This window comes from Triticum dicoccoides, chromosome 6B (genome assembly GCF_002162155.2).
Source record: "Triticum dicoccoides isolate Atlit2015 ecotype Zavitan chromosome 6B, WEW_v2.0, whole genome shotgun sequence".
Classification (NCBI taxonomy): Eukaryota; Viridiplantae; Streptophyta; class Magnoliopsida; order Poales; family Poaceae; genus Triticum; species Triticum dicoccoides.
The window spans coordinates 247,779,974-247,790,044 of record NC_041391.1 but is presented as its reverse complement, the minus strand read 5'-3'; positions in this window follow the sequence as shown (position 1 = coordinate 247,790,044).

The following is a 10,071-nucleotide window of genomic DNA, read 5'->3' as shown; positions in this document are numbered from 1 at the left end:
ATAACGTGTACAATGTGTAGTATCGTAAAATACTAGCAACCGAAAAAGAATTAAAATGGAAACACAAAATTAAATGAAAAAGAAATCATAAAACTAAAAAAACCCCAAACCTTATAGTACCGGTTGGTCTTACCAACTGGTACTAAAGGGCTCCAGGCCCCCGGAGCTGGCTCGTGCCACGTGGTTGCCCTTTAGCACCGGTTCATGCTGAACTGGTACTAAAGGGGGGGGGGCTTTAGTGACCACAATTTAGTGCCGATTATGTAACCGGCACTAAATGGCCTTACGAACCGGTGCTATTGCCCGGTTCTGCACTAGTGATACGGATCTGAATGTTGCAGACCCGTTGACTAAGCCTCCTCCACGAGCAAAACATGATCAGCACCAAGACTCTATGGGTGTTAGAATCATTACTGTGTAATCTAGATTATTGACTCTGGTGCAAGTGGGAGACTGAAGGAAATATGCCCTAGAGGCAATAATAAAGTTATTATTTATTTCCTCATATCATGATAAATGTTTATTATTCATGCTATAATTGTATTAACCGGAAACATGATACATGTGTGAATACATAGACAAACTTAATGTCACTAGTATGCCTCTACTTGACTAGCTCATTAATCAAAGATGGTTATGTTTCCTAACCATAGACATGTGTTGTCATTTGATTAACGGGATCACATCATTAGGAGAATGATGTGATTGACTTGACCCATTCCGTTAGCTTAGCACTTAAACATTTAGTATGTTGCCATTGCTTTCTTCATGACTTATACAAGTTCCTATAACTATGAGATTATGCAACTCCCGTTTACCGGAGGAACACTTTGTGTGCTACCAAACGTCACAACATAACTGGGTGATTATAAAGGAGCTCTACAGGTGTCTCGAAAGGTACATGTTGAGTTGGCGTATTTCGAGATTAGGTTTTGTCACTCCGATTGTCAGAGAGGTATCTCTGGGCCCTCTCGGTAATGCACATCAATATAAGCCTTGCAAGCTATGTAGCTAATGAGTTAGTTACGGAATGATGCATTACGTAACAAGTAAAGAGACTTGCTGGTAACGAGATTGAACTAGGTATTGGATACCGACGATCGAATCTCGGGCAAGTAACATACCGATGACAAAGGGAATAACGTATGTAGGTATGCGGTTTGACCGATAAAGATCTTTGTAGAATATGTAGGAGCCAATATGAGCATCCAGGTTCCGCTATTGGTTATCGAACGGAAACAGTTCTAGGTCATGTCTACATAGTTCTCGAACCCGTAGGGTCCGCACGCTTAAGGTTTCGATGACAGTTATATTATGAGTTTATGAGTTTTGATGTACCGAAGTTTGTTTGGAGTCCCGGATGAGATTACAGACATGACGGGGAGTCTCAAAATGGTCGAGACATGAAGATTGATATATTGGAAGCCTATATTTGGATATCGGAAGTGTTCCGGGTGAAATCGGGATTTTACCGGAGTACCGGGAGGTTACCGGAACCCCCCCGGGGCTTAATGGGCCTACATGGGCCCTAGTGGAGAGGAGGAGAGGAGGCAAGGGCTGGGTCGCGTGCCTCTCCTCCCTAGTCCGAATAGGACAAGGAGAGGGGGGCGCCCCCCCTTTCCTTCCTCTCTCCCTCCTCCTTTGCCCCTTCTCCTACTCCAACTAGGAAAGAAGGGAGTCCTACTCCCGATGGGAGTAGGACTCCCCTTGGCGCTCCCCACCTTGGCCGGCCGCCCCCTCCCCCTTAGCTCCTTTATATACGGGGGCAGGGGGGCACCTCTAAGACACAACAATTGATCTCTTGATCTCTTAGCCGTGTGCGGTGCCCCCCTCCACCATAGTCCTCGATAATATTGTAGCGATGCTTAGGCGAAGTCCTGCGGTGGTAGACATCAAGATCGTCACCACGCCGTCGTGCTGACGGAACTCTTCCCCGACATTCTGCTGGATCTTAGTCCGGGGATCGTCATCGAGATGAACGTGTGCTAGAACTCGGAGGTGCCGTAGTTTCGGTGCTTGATCAGTCGGGCCGTGAAGACATACGACTACATCAACCGCGTTATTCTAACGCTTCCGCTTTCGGTCTATGAGGGTACATGGACAACACTCTCCCCTCTCATTGCTATGCATCACCATGATCTTGCATGTGCGTAGGAATTTTTTTGAAATTACTACGTTCCCCAACAATTATCACAGGCAGGTTAAGCATGAAAGGCAAATCAGCTTAGATAGATGCGGTAAGAATACATGCCACTGGGTCAGGACCGAGCGGCTTGGGGGTGATGCAGCCCGAGGGGCGCCCCCAGCAAGGTAAATTGAAGACATAAGCAAAAGGGCTACATGCCGCAGGGACAGACCCATGCGACCTGGGAATAATGCAGCCCTGAGGGCGCTCCCAGCTGAAATGAACTCGAAAGATGTCACCTGATACCATTACAGAGCGAGTGTTGGAGTAGCTGACGATGCGCGGTGAAGAGGCCGATCCTCACGAGCCACCGGAGCCCTGAGCCTCGGGAGCGTCTCGGGATCCGGGCGGTTCCTCGAGGACCATCTCCATCTCTGCCAGGACCGCGTGGTGCCTGGCCTCCTGAGCTGCCAGAATGCTCCATAGAAGACGCTGGTGAGCGGCAGTCGCGTTCGGCAGGACGAAAGGCATGCGAACATAGCTGTGCGGCGGACCCTCGCAGCGTCCCACACACGAGGGCCAGAAGCGCTCCTGAGACGCGACTCGGCTGAGCCCTGGGTAGTCGATGCAGACGCGCAGCCCGCCATCCTCGCCTGGATGGGGAGCTACGCCAGGTAGGCAGCGAGCACCGCGTATGACTCTCGATTCTTGAAGCTCCTGAGTGGCCTTGGTGATGAACTCCTGAGGGTTGGGCCCTCCTTGCCCCATGCCTTCCTGAGGGAAACGTGCCGCAAAGCACGCCTCCAAGTGGTGCCTGAGCGCCTCCCTCGTGATCTTGGCAAAGTCTGAGGCCCTCCAGGAGAGAGCCCCCGAGCCTTGCCCGAGGAGAGTGTCGGGCGCGCCTTCCTATGCTACGGCGGGAGGTGCCCCTTGCACGGGCGCAGATCCTGAAGCGGAGCCTCTGGAGATGTCATCCTCCTAAGGCCTTGAGCTGGGTGATGTCTTCTTCTTCTTGGGAACTGCCTCGGGTGGGTGCCCGCTCTTGCTGTCTCGGTCCTCGACAGATGCAGCTTGGAAGGCATGCTCGAGAGAGCACACCGCATCCTTCTCTTCACAGGGGACTATGATGATTCCACTGCATCCCGGCATCTTGAGGACATTGTAACCATGGTGAGTTACTGCCATGAACTTGGCCAGGGCTGGATACCCAAGGATGGCATTGTATGGCAGGAGAATCTGGGCAACGTCGAAGTCGATGAGCTTGGTACGGTAGTTCTTGCACTGTCCGAAAGTGACAGGGAGGTGAACCTGCCCTATCGGAGTGGTGGAGCCGTCAGTGACTCTTGAGAAAGGCTTGGTTGGCTGGAGTTGATCATAAGGCACTTGGAGGTTGTTGAACGTCTCGACAGATAGAACCTCGAGCCCTGCGCCGCCATCGATGAGGGTCCTGGTAACTTGCACATTGCTGATGACTGGGGAACAAAGCATTGGGAGGACGCCAGCTGTAGCCGCACACTTGAGATGATCCGCTGAGCTGAACATGATGGCGCACGTGGACCACTTGAGAGGGCGCGTGGCCTCGAGCTTGGGGAGGACTGCATTCACCTCACGAGCAAACTGCTTGAAGATGCACTGAGAGGCTGGGGCCTGGGCACCGCCCAATATGCAAGCGATAGCGCGTGGCTCATGAAAGCCCCCAGCCCCCTCGTCCTGGTGGTGTTCGTCATTCCTTCTTGGCGGTGGTGGCAGAGGAGGAAGGCCTGTGTTGCCCTGCGGGCGGTCCTTGCGAGGCTGATCCCTCCAAGACCCCTCGCGAGGCTGGTCCTACCAGCGATCCTCGTGAGGGCGGTCGCGCCACTCCTGGCCAGGGCCTCGGTCGTCCCATTGTCCTCCACCCCTTCCTCCTCCTCGGCCATAGCCCCGGTCATTGTGCTCGGGGCGTCGACCGATGTGTCCTTCTCAAATAGCTCTGAGCTCCTGGCACTCGTTGGTGTTGTGGGTGTAGAGGTTGTGGTAGGCGCAGAATCGGTTGCCCTTAGATGACTCCGGCTGGTCCCTGTCGTGCTTCGTGTCTGGTTCTGTTGCGAGCACGGCTGCTCCTTTGCGCTTCACGTCCTTGGCCTTGGCTTTCTTCTCTTCTGGGTCAGCAGCTGGAAGCTCGAGGAGGGAGAGGCGTCCCTCCTTAGCTCTTGTGCACTTGGTCGCCAGGTTGAACAGCTCCAGGGATGTGCACAGATCCTCGTGGATGGCGAGCTCCTCCTTCATCTTGATGTCGCGGACACCGTCAGAGAATGCTGAGATGATGGCCTCCTCGGTCACCTTGGGAATCTTGAGGCGAGCGCTATTGAAGCGCTGGATGTAGTTCTTCAAGGTCTCTCCCGACTGTTGCTTGATGCAGCGCATGTTGGGGAATGTAGTAATTTCAAAAAATTTCCTACGCACACGCACGATCATGGTGATGATATAGCAACGAGGGGAGAGTGTTGTCTACGTACCCTCGCAGACCGAAGCGGAAGCGTTGACGCAACGTAGAGGAAGTAGTCGTACGTCCTCTGGTTCAACCGATCCAAGTACCGTTACTCCGGCACCTCCGAGTTCTTGACACGCGTACAGCTCGATGACGCACCCTCGATCTCCGATCCAGCAGAGGCGCCGAGGGGGAGTTCCGTCAGCACGACGGTGTGGTGACGATCTTGATGTTCTCCTGTTGCAGGGCTTCGCCTAAGCACCGCTACAATATGACCGAGGTGTAATATCGTGGAGGGGGGCACCGCACACGGCTAAGGAACGATCAATGATCAACTTGTGTGTTCTAGGGTGCCCCCCTACCCCCGTATATAAAGGAGGGAGGGAGGAGGTGGCCGGCCCTAGGGGGGGCGCGCCATGAGGAGGGGGAAACCTACTCCAAGTAGGTTTCCCTCTCTTTTCCTTATCTTATTTGGAGGGGGAAGGAAAGAGTACTAGTATTAGGAAGTAGTACTAGTAGTAGTAATAGGAAAAGGGGGAAGGAGAAAGGAAAGGGGGGGCCGGCCCCCCTCCCCAATTCGGATTGGGCTTGGGGGGGCACGCCCCCTTCCCCTGCTCCTTCTCTCTTCCTCCTACATGGGCCCAATAAGGCCCATATACCTCCCGGGGGGTTCCGGTAACCTCCCGGGGCTCCAAACTTCTCCGGAACCTTTCCGGTGTCCAAATATATCCGTCCAATATATCAATCTTTATGTCTCGACCATTTCGAGACTCCTCGTCATGTCCGTAATCATATCCGGGACTCCGAACAACCTTCGGTACATCAAAATACATAAACTCATAATATAACTGTCATCGAAACCTTAAGCGTGCGGACCCTACGGTTCAAGAACGATGTAGACATGACTGAGACACATCTCTGGTCAATAACCAATAGCGGGACCTGGATGCCCATATTGGTTCCTACATATTCTACGAAGATCTTTATCGGTCAAACCGCATAACAACATACGTTGTTCCCTTTGTCATCGGTATGTTACTTGTCCGAGATTCGATCGTCGGTATCCAATACCTAGTTCAATCTCGTTATCGACAAGTCTCTTTACTCGTTCTGTAATACTTCATCTTATAACTAACTCATTAGTTACATGCTTGCAAGGCTTAGGTGATGAGCATTGCCGAGAGGGCCCAGAGATACCTCTCCGACAATCGGAGTGACAAAACCTAATCTCGAATTATGCTAACTCAACATGTACCTTCGGAGACACCTGTAGTACTCCTTTATAATCACCCAGTTACGTTGTGACGTTTGGTAGTACCCAAAGTGTTCCTCCGGTAAACGGGAGTTACACAATTCTCATAGTTACAGGAACATGTATAAGTTATGAAGGAAGCAATAGCAGAATACTAAACGAGCAAGTGCTAAGCTAACGGGATGGGTCATGTCAATCACCTCATTCTCCTAATGACGTGATCCCATCAATCAAATGACAACACATGTCAATGGTTAGGAAACATAACCATCTTTGATTAATGAGCTAGTCAAGTAGAGGCATACTAGTGACTATATGTTTGTCTATGTATTCACACATGTATCATGTTTCCGGTTAATACAATTCTAGCATGAATAATAAACATTTATCATGATATGAGGAAATAAATAATAACTTTATTATTGCCTCTAGGGCATATTTCCTTCAGTCTCCCACTTGCACTAGAGTCAATAATCTAGATTACATAGTAATGATTCTAACACCCATGGAGTCTTGGTGCTGATCATGTTTTGCTCGTGAGAGAGGCTTAGTCAACGGGTCTGCAACATTCAGATCCGTATGTATCTTGCAAATCTCTATGTCTCCCACTTGGACTTGGTGCCGAATGGAATTGAAGCGTCTCTTGATGTGCTTGGTCCTCTTGTGAAATCTGGATTCCTTTGCCAAGGCAATTGCACCAGTATTGTCACAGAAGATCTTCATTGGTCCCGATGCACTAGGTATGACACCTAGATCGGAAATGAACTCCTTCATCCAGACTCCTTCATTTGCTGCTTCAGAAGCAGCTATGTACTCCGCTTCACATGTAGATCCCGCCACGACGCTTTGTTTAGAACTGCACCAACTTACAGCTCCACCGTTTAATAAAAACACGTATCCGGTCTGCGATTTAGAATCGTCCGGATCAGTGTCAAAGCTTGCATCGACGTAACCATTTACGACTAGCTCTTTGTCACCTCCATATATGAGAAACATATCCTTAGTCCTTTTCAGGTATTTCAGGATGTTCTTGACCGCTGTCCAGTGATCCACTCCTGGATTACTTTGGTACCTACCTGCCAAGCTTATTGCTAAGCATACGTCAGGTCTGGTACACAGCATTGCATACATGATAGAGCCTATGGCTGAAGCATAGGGAACATCTTTCATTTTCTCTCTATCTTCTACTGTGGTCGGGCATTGAGTTTGACTCAACTTCACACCTTGTAGCACAGGAAAGAATCCTTTCTTTGCCTGATCCATTTTGAACTTTTTCAAAATTTTGTCAAGGTATGTACTTTGTGAAAGTCCTATTAAGCGTCTTGATCTATCTCTATAGATCTTGATGCCCAATATGTAAGCAGCTTCACCGAGGTCTTTCATAGAAAAACTTTTATTCAAGTATCCCTTTATGCTATCCAGAAATTCTATATCATTTCCAATTAATAATATGTCATCAACATATAAAACTAGAAATGCTACAGAGCTCCCACTCACTTTCTTGTAAATACAGGTTTCTCCAAAAGTCTGTATAAAGCCATATGCTTTGATCACACTATCAAAACGTTTATTCCAACTCCGAGATGCTTGCACCAGTCCATAAATGGAACGTTGGAGCTTGCACACTTTGTCAGCACCTTTTGGATCAACAAAACCTTCAGGTTGCATCATATACAACTCTTCTTCTAGAAATCCATTCAAGAATGCAGTCTTGACATCCATTTGCCAAATTTCATAATCATGAAATGCAGCAATAGCCAACATGATTCGGACAGACTTAAGCATCGCTACGGGTGAGAAAGTCTCATCGTAGTCAACCCCTTGAACTTGTCGAAAACCTTTTGCAACAAGTCGAGCTTTGTAGACAGTAACATTACCATCAGCGTCAGTCTTCTTCTTAAAGATCCATTTATTCTCAATGGCTTGCCGATCATCGGGCAAGTCAACCAAAGTCCATACTTTGTTTTCATACATGGATCCTATCTCAGATTTCATGGCCTCTAGCCATTTTGCGGAATCTGGGCTCATCATTGCTTCCTCATAGTTCGTAGGTTCATCATGGTCTAGTAACATGACTTCCAGAATAGGATTTCCGTACCACTCTGGTGCGGATCTTACTCTGGTAGACCTACGAGGTTCAGTAGAAACTTGATCTGAAGTTTCATGATCAATATCATTAGCTTCCTCACTAATTGGTGTAGTTGTCACAGGAACCGGTTCTTGTGATGAACTACTTTCCAATAAGGGAGTAGATACAGTTATCTCATCAAGTTCTACTTTCCTCCCACTCACTTCTTTCGAGAGAAACTCCTTCTCTAGAAAGGATCCGATTTTAGCAACGAAAATCTTGCCTTCAGATCTGTGATAGAAGGTGTACCCAATTGTCTCCTTTGGGTATCCTATGAAGACACATTTCTCCGAGTTGGGTTCGAGCTTATCTGGTTGAAGTTTCTTCACATAAGCATCGCAGCCCCAAACTTTGAGAAACGACAACTTTGGTTTCTTGCCAAACCATAGTTCATAAGGCGTCGTCTCAACGGATTTTGATGGTGCCCTATTTAACGTGAATGCGGCCGTCTCTAAAGCATAACCCCAAAACGATAGCGGTAAATCGGTAAGAGACATCATAGATCGCACCATATCAAGTAAAGTACGATTACGATGTTCGGACACACCATTTCGCTGTGGTGTTCCAGGTGGCGTGAGTTGCGAAACTATTCCACATTGTTTCAAATGTAAACCAAACTCGTAACTCAAATATTCTCCTCGACGATCAGATCGTAGAAACTTTATTTTCTTGTTACGATGATTTTCTACTTCACTCTGAAATTCTTTGAACTTTTCAAATGTTTCAGACTTGTGCTTCATCAAGTAGATATACCCATATCTGCTCAAATCATCTGTGAAGGTGAGGAAATAACGATATCCGCCACGAGCCTCAACATTCATCGGACCACATACATCTGTATGTATGATTTCCAACAAATCTGTTGCTCTCTCCATAGATCCGGAGAACGGTGTTTTGGTCATCTTGCCCATGAGGCACGGTTCGCAAGTACCAAGTGATTCATAATCAAGTGATTCCAGAAGTCCATCAGTATGGAGTTTCTTCATGCGTTTTACACTGATATGACCTAAACGGCAGTGCCACAAATATGTTGCACTATCATTATCAACTCTGCATCTTTTGGCTTCAACATTATGAATATGTGTATCACTATTATCGAGATTTAATAAAAATAGACCACTCTTCAAGGGTGCATGACCATAAAAGATATTACTCATATAAATAGAACAACCATTATTCTCTGATTTAAATGAATAACCGTCTCGCATCAAACAAGATCCAGATATAATGTTCATGCTCAACGCAGGCACTAAATAACAATTATTCAGGTCTAAAACTAATCCCGATGGTAGATGTAGAGGTAGCGTGCCGACCGCGATCACATCGACTTTGGAACCATTTCCCACGCGCATCGTCACCTCGCTCTTAGCTAATCTTCGCTTAATCCGTAGTCCCTGTTTCGAGTTGCAAATGTTAGCAACAGAACCAGTATCAAATACCCAGGTGCCACTGCGAGCATTAGTAAGGTACACATCAATAACATGTATATCACATATACCTTTGTTCACTTTGCCATCCTTCTTATCTGCCAAATACTTGGGGCAGTTCCGCTTCCAGTGTCCAGTCTGCTTGCAGTAGAAGCACTCAGTTTCAGGCTTAGGTCCAGACTTGGGTTTCTTCACTTGAGCAGCAACTTGTTTGCCGTTCCTTTTGAAGTTCCCCTTCTTCTTCCCTTTGCCCCTTTTCTTGAAACCAGTGGTCTTGTTGACCATCAACACTTGATGCTCCTTTTTGATTTCTACCTCCGCGGCTTTCAGCATCGCGAAGAGCTCGGGAATAGTCTTGTTCATCCCTTGCATATTATAGTTCATCACAAAGCTCTTGTAGCTTGGTGGCAGTGATTGGAGAATTCTGTCAATGACGCTATCATCCAGAAGATTAACTCCCAGTTGAATCAAGTGATTATTATACCCAGACATTTTGAGTATATGCTCACTGACAGAACTGTTCTCCTCCATCTTGTAGCTGTAGAACTTATTGGAGACTTCATATCTCTCAATCCGGGCATTTGCTTGAAATATTAACTTCAACTCCTGGAACATCTCATATGCCCCATGACGTTCAAAACGTCGTTGAAGACCCGGTTCTAAGCCATAAAG